The sequence below is a fragment of the Streptopelia decaocto genome, assembly GCF_964273445.1.
Source record: "Streptopelia decaocto genome assembly, chromosome: 7".
Classification (NCBI taxonomy): domain Eukaryota; kingdom Metazoa; phylum Chordata; class Aves; order Columbiformes; family Columbidae; genus Streptopelia; species Streptopelia decaocto.
This window is the reverse complement of record NC_138661.1, coordinates 48294802-48307352: the sequence shown is the minus strand read 5'-3', so window position 1 is coordinate 48307352 and position 12551 is coordinate 48294802. Positions and strand designations below refer to the sequence as shown.

At 37.7% G+C, this 12551-nt stretch overlaps 1 long non-coding RNA gene across 1 annotated transcript; it reads right to left on the bottom strand.

Annotated features, from left to right (window-relative positions):
• Positions 1-10764: 10764 nt before the first annotated feature.
• LOC309442570 lies at positions 10765-12271 on the bottom strand. The gene is made up of 2 exons (XR_014184634.1): positions 12088-12271; positions 10765-11607 (listed from the first exon to the last, which is right to left on the bottom strand). It is a non-coding gene; the product is annotated as an uncharacterized lncRNA (long non-coding RNA).
• Between the last annotated feature and the right edge of the window lie 280 nt (positions 12272-12551).

The following is a 12551-nucleotide window of genomic DNA, read 5'->3' as shown; positions in this document are numbered from 1 at the left end:
GAACCAGAATTGGCCCCTTAATGTATAGACACAGCTGTTTAAGTAATGGTAGAAGTGAATGTAAAGAAGGAGTTGTTCAAAAACTACGTTGATTTTGTAAAATATGTGTAATGGGCTCAGTGATAAAGGTTTGCATTTCTCCAGATGAGAGATTTTAGGAACATACACTTGTCTATATGGTTATAAAGTTATTGTAATGTGCTTTTGGATTACTTAATCTAAAAATACCATATGTCATCTTCGCTTCTAAGGTACATGCAACTATCCTTTCTTCCTATTCTTTAGACAATAAAACCAGTTCATAATGACAGAAATGAACCTTGAGGTAAAAGTTTCATTTAGTGATTTTATTTGTACTTGTGTCTCATGGGACTGTGTTATTGCACCAGTATTTCCTGTAATTTGTGAAAACTTTAGTGGAACAAAAAAAATGCACTCCTCTAAGTTCTGTTTTGATAATAAATTTGTGGGTAGCCAGTTTTCTGACATCTGTTTTGCACTGTAGAAAATACTAGAGTTGGAAAATATAGCAGTTTTATATTTAAAGCAAATGCAGAAGCCAAAGAAAACAGTTGCAAGTAAAACTAGAAAAACAACAGGATTAAGGTGTTTCACCAAAAAATATCACAATGACAGTTTAATTCCTGGCTCTTACAGTTTTCAAAACCAGAAGTGGTTGTTGCGATAACAGCATAGGACTTCCCAGAATTTTCCAGAGTTTAATTAAGTGACTCAAAGTATAGTTTATCTTCCAGAAAACTTCCAATCTTGAAAAAAAAAAAAAAAAAAAAGTCTGAAAGTCTAATGATGGGAAATTCACCAGAACTTTTTAAAGTGCCCCAGCAATTAAATACCCTTCCTCTAAAAATAGTTTATCTCATTTTCAGTATCGTGTGGTCTAGCTTTAATGTTCAGCCACCTGATTTTATTGCCTTTTCATGGCTAATGTGAAATTGCCCTGGGTTTAAATTTCTGTCCCTTGGGTAGGTAGCCGGGGACAAGTCAGTCCTTAGCCTAGTCTTTGATAATTGTGGTAGTTCAAGCTCTATAGGCTATTTCTTCTCACAGATAAACTTACACTACAGTGAAAACCTCTAGAACCTCAACCTGTTCCACTGTAAGATTTTCCATTGTTTAATCACTTCAGTGGTCCCCTCTAATTTTTCAACATCTGCTGCAAAATTTGGATGTCAGAACTGGACACAGGCTGCAGGAACGGCAGTGCTCAACACAAAGGTAATATGAATCAATACACTGGGAGTTCAGGGTCAGGAGTTTATAAGCTGTGCCCAAGGCTTTCTTAGAGTCATCATCCTCCATATCTCTTTCTCACCTTTGAGCATTGGTTGTAGCTGCGGAAATGAAGTTATCATTAGTAGAGTTGATTTTTTTTTTTTTGTTTTTGGTTTTTTGGGTGTTTTTTTTTTTATTTTTTTCCTAGTCCTAGTGTCATTTGTACAGCATATAAGGATGGTAAAAAAATATTTTTCCACTCATAGTAGTAAAGGATCTCACATCAGACCAGAATAATGTTTTGTTTGCCCCAACACAAATTAAGTTGCCCTTCATAGCAATTTATAGAGTGACAACAATACATATTACGCTAGTTGTGGTGAGATCAGGTAATAGAATGTGATCTGTTTAACATGGTGTATTATTACCCTCTTGTCACCTGAGAGAATAAGCTATATTGCCATAGTAATTTTATATCACTTCAGATATTGCCAGGGTGTTGTGAGTTTTCAGCAGTGGTGAAAACAGACAATAGGACAGTTGGAGAAAGACAAAATTAAATAATTTTGCTCCCACTGAACTTCCTTAATTTTTTTCGTTCCCAATGGATTTTATTATTAACATTCATAGTTGTTCTGTCTGGAAGATGCAAGGTAACAAATTGCAAGGGAGAGAGATCAAACTAAAAAGGAAAAATCATCCAGAGATGCAGATGAAGAGAGATTAGAGAGGAAAAATAAGGATTTTCTGTGGGTAAGTCTGTGTCAAGATAAGACTTATATGTTAGCCTGTCACCTGTCCCACAAAAATTTGCACCAAAAACCCCATGACAATGAAACTCTACACCTGCTGAAGAAGTGAATATTCATGTACATTTCTCACAGAAGAGGATTAATTATTTTATTACCTCAGTGAACTCAGAGAACTGTCCATGAGCCATGCTACCTTTCCAGAGTTAGTGCTTACCTTTTCTCCCATGTTCACCCCGTACACATTCTTCATAAACATATCTAACTTAGTCTCAGAACCAAATGATTCAGTCTTCTGCCAAGCAAACATTCCACTCACTGCAGTGTAACCTGGATCTATTCTGGGAAGCCTACAGTTGTGTGCTTTCTATTGCTGTTTTACTTGCTTAGCTTCAATTCCAACTACAAGTGTCTGAGCTTCTTCGGCAATACAATGAATACCATCTCTGTGAACAGGAGCAATGACCTACAGTGCTACAGGACAGACCTGTCTGGCTTTAAATTTGGTCAGTGTGCTGAGATCAAGCTGCAGATAGAGAAGAACTACCCCTTATTCTGTTGGTGATGTGACAACCCTTTATAGGATTTTCTGTGGTCTTGAAGCGCTCTCAGCCTTCCTACAGTTGTAAAGTTAAGTATTCCTGTTGAGGGCTAGGTGTTCCTGCAGCAAGCGGCACATAAAAAGAAAAGGGTCACAAACATAATTGTCAGTTGTCATTGCTAATGACACATCAGGTTAGGATGTAGTAGTAGCAAGTACAAAGGCTCCGCTGTACATGAGGAACTGAAAAGCAATGCTAACGAATTTTGTAGCTTGTGTAATTCATGATGTTTATTGAAGTTCAGTGTCTGATCATTCCCACAGCTTAGTTACTGTTTAACTTTCAAGCATAAACACATGGAGATTTCTTCCTAAAAATAAGCTCCTTGTGAGCACCAGGGAAGTCCAGCATCTTCAGCAAAGTGCACAGGATTCAGCTACTCAGCCAGCTTAGTTCTCAAGGGTGCTTCAAGATTTCTAAACACAAATGTCTGCTTCTCTTTCTTCCTGTCCCTGCCTTCAGCATACTCTGCAGCTTACATATATTTTGTTCACCAATGAACCAAGGATTTATTTCCGTATTTTTTCAAGAAAAGCTTACATTGTAAACTTGGTAAAGGTGAAATTCATAAATAACTCTGCTAATAGAAAGGGTAAGCAAAGCAGGGTTTGTTCACACAGCTGTTATATGGAGAAGTAAGGATTAATTCAGTTTATGTGGAAATCATCAGGAGTCTGTCTTAGTATGACAACTGCTTTGAGTTCTACTAGGGATGCAACTTGCACCAAATCCTTCACTGAATGCCTAAAATACTTGGGGCATTTGTTGGTCATTTGTCTATAGATGGGTGAAAATGAATAAACATGGAGTCATGTAGCCAGTGGAGCAATTAACTGGTATTTGACATTTTGGGGGTCTCCCTCTGAGGGGCAGCCCTCAAAGACTACCTTTCCAAAAGCTGACATAACATGTGTTTATCATTGCCTGTTCCTCTGATGATCTTATGAAATGTGCTCTGCAGGAAAGAGTATGAAAACCAATAGACAAAACAGCTAGCTGGGGCTACATAATCACTGGTTATACAGCAATAAGATGGGGCAATAAAAAAGAATTGCTTTGCAGTGGTGAAAAGAAAGTCATTCTACTTAAAGGATCTGCAAACATGTAGAACAGAAGTTTCTATCTGTTATGGAGAAAGGATACGGGCATAAACACTTGAGATATTTCCTCAGCTCACAATCAGTTTTAGCCAGAATAGTGTCCTGAGCCCCACTAGTCTTCAAGGATTAAGCAACTATGTGTAAAAAGATGCTTTATTGTCTGAACTACTAATGCCATCATCAGAAGAAAAAATTTTGTTTTTTAAAACTGCTCTGGGTCTCCTTTCACCTAACAGGGAGCAGGTAACTAATTTGTATTGCTGTGTAATTAACAAATCGATGTAAAACTGCCCAAGATGCTATGGTCAGGAATAAGACTAAGTTTGTAATATAATGATTAACCCCCAACTTTCTTAATGATTTTTATGGAAACATGTAATTATTATTACACAACAGTTTAGAAGCTTGCATTTTGATGATGCACTTTCAAAGTATGCTTGATTAAGCAACTGTCTCATACATTGGCACAGCTGTGGAGGGGCTTTATCAGGGAGTCAAATTCTGACACATTCAAGAGTGCCATTCTCATCGCTTTTGCAGTGGCACCTAACACACTACTCACATAAAGCAGACTTGACTTGTAATATATCCAGGCAGCTGCCCTGACAGAGGAAACTAAAAAAGTTTTAGAAGACTGAATTAATAGGTGATTAGATGAACAAGATATCTTTACAGACTTACCGAAATTGGGATGTACAAAAGAAAACAGATAAAGCTTTTCCTTTGTTTAGTGATGTGTAGATATTCAAACCATCCTTAAACCTTTTTTTGATGGAGTTGTAGTAGTTTGTAAAAACAGATAGAAAATTCCCTTCCTTCTTTAAAACTTGAAATAATTAAATATTTTTGGATTATGGTCTATTGTAGTCTATTCAGCAAATTTTTCTTAGTCTGCCTGTAGCCACTCCCGAGACATACACTCACACAAACATACTGCACCGAGAATATGCACATGGACATCCCGTATCTCCTGCACCGGTATTCTTGCTTTACTTTTTATAACAAGAATTCAAATAATTGCCCCAATTTCAACCAATATTGTTTGCTAATCCAAATAACTCCTTCATTTAATCTTTTAAAATGCAAAGCTATTTGGTATATATATGTATTTTGTTGGTAGGTATAAATGAGTGACTAGTGTTGCCCTGCATTGAGCAAGGGACTGCTCATGCCAGAAGCCCTCGATTGAGTTGTCTGCAACTTCCATGCCTGCTGTTTTTGCTCCGTTCTGTGGTAGTTATTCCTGCAGGAATATGTGCATGGCCTGAGAGCTAGTGTGCCCAGTGCTGGCCTTTCCCAAGCCCCAGACTATGAGCAGCAGGCCTTCAGCTCTAGCACCAGTCAGGCTCTTCTATGCTAGCATTGATATAATGGAGGGAAGCATAGACTCAAAGGTGTTAACATAATCTGTGCAACTATACACATGAAAATGGCTTTGGGCCATTTAGAACCAAGGTATCAGCCTGACACATCTTCAATATTAAAAATCTTATGAAGATTTAATCATTAAAGGTAAAAATAAAATAAGAAAAACTCCCCAGCACCAGAAAATATCTTTTATAAGGATCTCTACATCCTAGAACAATGTTAAAGTCGCTATAATTCACATGATAATAAATATCCTTTTGAAGAAAATAGTTGTTTGAAATAGTCTGGAAATATTTTTATTGATTTTGTTGGTGGAACCTGTTCTAGTTACCTTGAGAAGTAAGTAAGATATATACCTGTACAGGGGAGTAAAAAGAACTGAGGGAAGTGAGCTTTTTTTCCCCTGTTTCTGACTCCTCCAGCTTCCATCCTAGAGACCAGCCACAAACTCCACAGTTGCTGCAAGACCTGGCACTCTTATGCCACAGGTAGATGATTGAAGATTATGTTTTTGCCTGTTTTACTGGTTACAGGCTTATGATGGTGTTTGAAAGAAGGTTCCTTGGCCAAGTCGGGCAGTCTGACTAAGTAGACAGCAAAAAATGAGAGAGGAAAAAAATGAAATAAAAATTTAAAAAATATTAATAGAAGAAATAAGGAGGAAGAGAGGGAATAGCAGTGATCAGTGAAAGAAGAGGAAGAGGACTGCAAACTTCCCATCCTAGGTAACATTTGAGACAGTCAAATCTGGTAGTCCTCAGAGGCTGCATTTCAGGATTGCTATGATGAGGCTCTGCAGAGGGTTCTCTAGTAACCATTTGCACAACAGCCATGTTAGGCAAGTTTATTACTTCCAGTGTAGCTGCTCTTTCGTGACTTTACTGCTTGTTTGCAGTACTGTCTTAGTTTGGTATTTGATTTTTGTTTTGTTTTCTTAATAAACAATTCTGCATAATGGGATGAGTTGCACTTTTGTTACTTGGACAACTTGAATATAGGTTTTTACTTCTTAGTTGACTAGGATTGGGACCTTCCCTCTCTGTTGCCACGAAACTTGTTTTTTAAAATTCCTTTCTTTCAATGAGATTATTTAAAAAAAAAAAAAAAAAAAAAAAAAAAAGCTTTGAAATAGCCAAATAGCTACAGCTCTACTTAGCTCATTTTAAGGATTACACATAGGTCAAGGTGTCTTCTTAATTTAGTACTTCATGTGTAGATTTAATTGTTTGGTTAACCTTACATTTTTACATTCAAATCTCTACTAGGCACATTCAGTCATAAAAGAAAATTATTTCCCTTGCTTAATATCTTCTTTTTGCCCTCAGAAAAACACATGATCATCCTAAATCATCCACATGTTGAATTTTTTACTGGTGATGTGATGCAATGGATAACAATGGAGCTTGAGCTGGTAGATATGAGTTGGACCGGCTTGTCCATTGACTTGTTATATGACTTAAGCAAATCATCTCACCCCTGTGTCTCAATTTTCCTATTTGTAAGGAGGAGGTAATGCTAGTTCCTCCCTTCATTTCTGTGCTTTTACTGCTTTCGCTGTCTGTGTGGACTCTTCCTTTTCTGCTCTATGGTTGTCAATGTTTCAGGAGTTATTCCATCACTGGAGATGTTTTTAACAGCAGATGAGCCCTATAGGCTGAATTTTCAGAATAACTTAAAAGCAGCCTAGTTCCCAGTTAAGTACCTACTTCTCATGGACATTTTATTTTATTTTATTTTACTTTATTTTATTTTACTTTTCTTTTCTTTTCTTTTCTTTTCTTTTCTTTTCTTTTCTTTTCTTTTCTTTTCTTTTCTTTTCTTTTCTTTTCTTTTCTTTTCTTTTCTTTTCTTTTCTTTTCTTTTCTTTTCTTTTCTTTTCTTTTCTTTTCTTTTCTTTTCTTTTCTTTTCTTTTATTATTTTTAATAACAGATCAAGGCTTGGAGTGTGTCTGGGTTCATATGGGAAAACAAAGCTTCTTATTGTTTCAGGTTTTCTTTATCTCTCAAAAAAGTTCCTTTACTGCTTACACTTAATTTATTGCTTTTTCTTGCTAATTTTCAAACCACTGTTTCTCAGCTGAATTTTCTTTATGTATTTTTTATGACACGTTTTCTGACTTCAGTCTTAGAACAGCATATTACTTTGACTTGGTGAGGTTTCAGTTGATGGAAAAGTGTGGTATTGAGCTGTTCTCCAACACCAGGCTATTCTGTAGTAAAGGACTATTTATGAAGTGGGAGAGAGTTCAAGCAACAATCAAAAAAGTACTTTTGTACAAAATCTTTTGGGAAAAGCTCTGTCGTCAAACCAGCCCAGGCTGTTAAGGCAGATGCCTGGCTTTAGTCTTTTGTTTATATTCCAACAAATCAAAGCTGACCCATGTTGTTATCACAGTAGAGCAGCAGGTGCAAAAAAATAACTCTGCTGCCAACTCAAATGAAAGGGTAAGACCAATACCCTCTGGGAGGTATTGAGAAGATAACAGAGGGCCATGCCAGCAACTGAATCAACGGCTCTATTTACGGTGGGTTTTACTTAATAACCTGCTCCTAACACTGGCACATAAATACTCCATTGTATTGTTCAATGCAGCCGCTGGAGAAATCAATGGAAATAGGATGGGCAGCTCTTGCTGTGCCAGGTGAGAAGGAGCAATGCCATGGAAGCATGGCTCCTCTAACTACATGCAGGAAAGAGGAGGAAGCTGTTCTTGTCTTTTACAAAATTGGGCAAATGTTTCCCACAGCTTCTTGCCTTACTTATAGAAGATATCTCAAGAGCAAGGCAAATTAATTCCCTCCCTTTTCTGTTTTATTTTAACTAAGGTAGGGCACATAAATAAGCCCCAGCATATATGTCAGCTACTGTCCCAGTGTCATGTGGCTCCAGGAGGCTCAGAGCTTCCTTGAAGCACTGGGTGCATGGGTTCAGTAAGCCTGCTGCTACACCCAGGGTTTAAGCATACAGCTCTTGTGCAGCCGGTGTAGTGGGATGCCAGAGCGATGGTCTTGCAATCTCTTATTCTTTACACAACAAATAAAATATAAAGAAACCACATGGATACAGCTGAGCTCCAAACAAATGTTAACTAAAACCACACAAACGTGCAAGCCTGAATGACAGTCAAAGTAATGGTCTGAGAGCAGGTTTCTGAAGCAGGGTCAGTGAGCTCCATTGCACTATTTCAGTCACAGCCACCTCCTTAGGTACACTTTCCTTTGCAAACAGCTGCCCACCTTGAGATACTTGGTAGTCTGGAGAAGAATGCAGAGGAACTAGGCATCCTGGCTGTAGTTATCACGGAGATGGGATTGGCGAGTCCCAGCTTGCATTAGGGAACATGGCTGACCCAGGCAGAGGAGTTATTAGTCAGCCATATAAACTCTCCCTGTCAGCCACACAGATGATCCTTCCCACCATGAGCCCTGCACTGCCTTTGCTGTGTCTCCTCCTTGAAATATTCTTTTGTTATCATGCCAGCAAAAGTGTGATCAGACTGTGGTTAGTCAGGAAGTGGGTTGTAATAATGTATAAACACTGCTATTGACTAGGTTAGTCAGGCCACAAGCTACCTAGCTTGGGATAAAACACTTTATGCTCAAACTCCAGATGCCCCATCCTAGCTAATTTGTGCTATACCCCTCATGTATTTAATGAGGAAAGGTAGTTAGTTTGTTGATTGAATGAATCAATTCATGTAAAAAATAATAGTCCTAATGGCAAAATTTCCATGCGTCCTAAGACACTTTCCTGGTTTTAGTCTCCATCTCACATTTCTTATTCTGTTCTCACTCAGAAACCAGCGTCAAATAGGAAACCTTCAGTTTCCAAGCAGGTGCACTCTATAAAAACAAAATGTATGAAACAGAACTTACAAAAAGGAAAAGAGAAAAAAAGGATCTTTTTATTTGGGAACTAGGCAAATTAGAGGTTGTTGCTGTTGAAAACCAGACTAGTCCCATAAGAGAAGTTCTGATGGTGAGAGTGATTAAAAAAAAACTTCTTTATGAAATATTGGTTGCTGCAGCAGCATGTGTCAGAATTTCTATATCTGAGTAGCTGTTATGTTAGAAAGACTTCAGTGCTTGAGAGACAAATATGAGTACAAACACAAAAATTATTGTTACTATTGTCATTATTCACTAATAACTGAACAGTTTCACAGGCTACATCAGCAGTATGGAAATCAGTTCCTTCAATATGCTGTTAGTCTTTAATGCAATGCAAAGACAAGCTGTCATGGAAGGTAGAGGGTAGTGGCTGGGGAGCTAGAGCCAAGGGAAAAGGAGAAGGTGTTAGAGCATGATGGTAATATTTTGTTAACTGATGAGGTTCTTGCTTAATCATAAACATGTGGCTTGTCAAGCTACAGGGGCATCTAGAGTGCTTTTTGGCCATTTGTATATTCAGTGTATTGTAAGAAAAAGAAAGGTATTCAGCAAAAGGAGATTAAATAGATGAGCTGGCTCCTGAATAGAAGTAGGATGTACCAGAGAGATAGGAAGGACATGAAAGGAGGTGTGGAACTGTTCCATGAGGTGTGGTATTAAGTGATGAAAGAAGACTAAAGAGCAAAGGCAGTTTTTCCCATTACTATGTTTTCCAAGACTCTGTATCCCTGAGGCTAGATGATAAATCTATGTCAAATGACTTCTAAATATTCAGGAAAAATGGCTGACCCAAATTATCATGAACTTGCTGAGGCGGTGCAGACACTAATGAAAGGAATGCCACACACTGGTCAAAGCCATGTTTTGCATCACCAACTCCGAAGAATCAAAAAAGAAAAAAGCCCCCACCCACCCCACCCCAGTTTTTAGCTGATATATCTACTTGTTCCAAACATTCTAAGGACATGTCAATGCAAAAATGACACAAACATTTATCACAAGAAATAAAACCTTTTCTTGGCTTGCTTTTGTCTTAGCTCCATGACTAGCAAATCCAACAGTAATAAACAGATCACAGGTTTTCTGCAAGAGAAGAATGAGCTTTTTGACAGTAAAATAAATGATTATATTATTGTTTTCATATTCAAAACCCAGTGTCATGTCATGAAGAGGCACATCTAGCCTGTGATGTGACAAGGAAGCATGGATCTCAAACACCGGATCCTTACTAAGCAGTAGGTTCCGGTTCACTGTTTCCTCTGCTAAGGTAGCATAACTATAGGTAAAATTTGCAGAAGTATCAACCTTTGGTGGTTACCACTGTTAGACACATCTATGCCTTGAGGACTCTCTGTTCACACTTGGCCTTCTGTTTGCTTCTGATTTAAAAAACAAACAAACAAACAAACAAACAAAACCTCTTAAAATTCTCCCTTTTTATGAGTACCTTGAAAATTGAAGTTCATATTAGTTTGTTAATCATGGAAAAAAAGAGGTCAGAGAAAAAACAACCTATGAGACTTTGCATATCATCAAGTAATTTAAAAAAAAAAAAAAATTCTTAATCATAACGTGAACTTTCTTCTCTCTCAAAAAGGACACCGAACTATGGTTTTGTCTTGAAATTACATCATTAAAAGAGAGATAAGAACCAAACCCAAACCCTGGAGCAGGAGGAACAGCTCAGATACAGATCTAGATCCTAACTTTTCTACCCAGCTTCTCTTTAGTTAAAATAGATATGCAATATTTTGAAGCATCCACACGAACATGTCCAAGCAACCACCACATATCCTATAAAAGTTACCATGTAGTACATCATGAAAATCAGATCTTTAATAATAAAAGATTCCAATCAAGTTTTATTTGATTTTGTTTATCATGATCCTATCTGTAATGTAGGTAAATGTTAAATGCTCCTTTTGTATTCATCTTCCTCTTTGTGATCTTTCAGTTTACCTTCATGTATACATTTAATATGCAAGGTTCAAAGAAAACAAAAGAATATATGCAACTCTTCCTTTCCAAAAGCCTACAACAATAAATGATCAAGGTCTCCATACAGCCTCTGCAAGCTCACCAAGAGTTAGTTTTGCACGTGCAAAGATGGATTTATGCATATGAACCACAGCTGTATACACAAAAAATACAGAAGCATAGGAATGTGCAGTTCAGAGAGGTGTAGAAAGGGAACAAAATTGGCCCCAAAGACCCAAACCAGAAGCCTGGATACAAAGAGTTTTGGATACTATTTAGAAGATGTTCTTATAAAAATGACTCCTTGAACTTCACACTCACAATGTGATTCTGTAAACACATTTTGTTACTGTGGCCCAAAGGTACGATGATGGATTAAAAGCAAAATGGATCAAACACTCAGTATGTTATACAATAAATATTGAGTGTGATCATAGTGCTTCTTCATGTGAACTTTCTTCAAACATTTCAAAGGATTTGGAAACCATGTTTGCAACTGTATTAGTGGTGAGCCTTGAGATTATTGTCAGTCAGGTCAAGCTGTATAGGCAGTCAATCTGAATGGTACACCTTGCAGATCTTATCCAAGAGGCCCAAAGCTGAGCTTTCTGTTGTGAAGTGGGTCTCTGACAGTAACCAGCCTGAAGATGAGTTGTTTCTTTTGAGGCTTCTCTCTGTTTTTTGGCACTAAAACAAAGGGATGGAAACAAGGAAGTGTGTAAATGGCTACATGTGGATCTAAATGGCCAGAAGAGATACTAACATATTGCAGAAAAGGTCATATCTGAAAGTGAGCTGTGGCAGGGATGGTATCTTATCTGGGAGTTTGGCACAGACACCAAGGATGAAGCCAAGACCTTTGCAAAATAGACAGAGGTCATAGGGCAATCTTAGGGTCAGCCATAGCAGTATGTATTGGCATGCTGGCTCAGAATATGACCCTGGAACCCTGGTAGTAATACACATTAAATGAAAGAAAAAGAAAAAAAAAAGGACCCAAAGCACATGGTAACGTGCAACATTAATATATTCAGTTTGTGCCTGCCCTTGCCTCCACTGGAGATGTAAAACAGGCAGCTGGAATTTAAAGCAGCTAATTGATCATTCACATTACAAATACAACACAATTATGTTTCTGAAGTAACCATATGTGTAAAGCAGACCCACCTGCTTGTTGTAAATGTCCTTTGTTTCTGGTGTCTTGATAACTCAGCTCACTTCATTGTCTTTTGATTTTTCAAGAAAAGTCCAGATTCTGTTCCTCTGCAGCTGCAGTTATTACCTGTTATCTTTTCTTTTAGATTGCTGTTTAAGTGCTTGACTGTAATCCAAGGTGCAGGAATAATCTAAAATACTAAACAGACTCTGTAGATACTTGTTGTACAAACTCTAAGCCCTGAAAAGCAGTGATTGTGTCTTCGCTGTGTACATAACATACTTCAAAGAAAATAGGCCCAGGTGAAATGTACATTTGAAGTTCATCCATGGTGGTAAAAGGGGAAAAATGGGGAAGCCTCCCATAGGTAAACAGTCCAAAAGAGATCCACCCTTTTGGATACGCCAGGAGGAGCTGCGCTGAGCTTGTCTCAGCTAGAAGTTACTCTTAGACTTTGCATAACTTACGGGTGGAG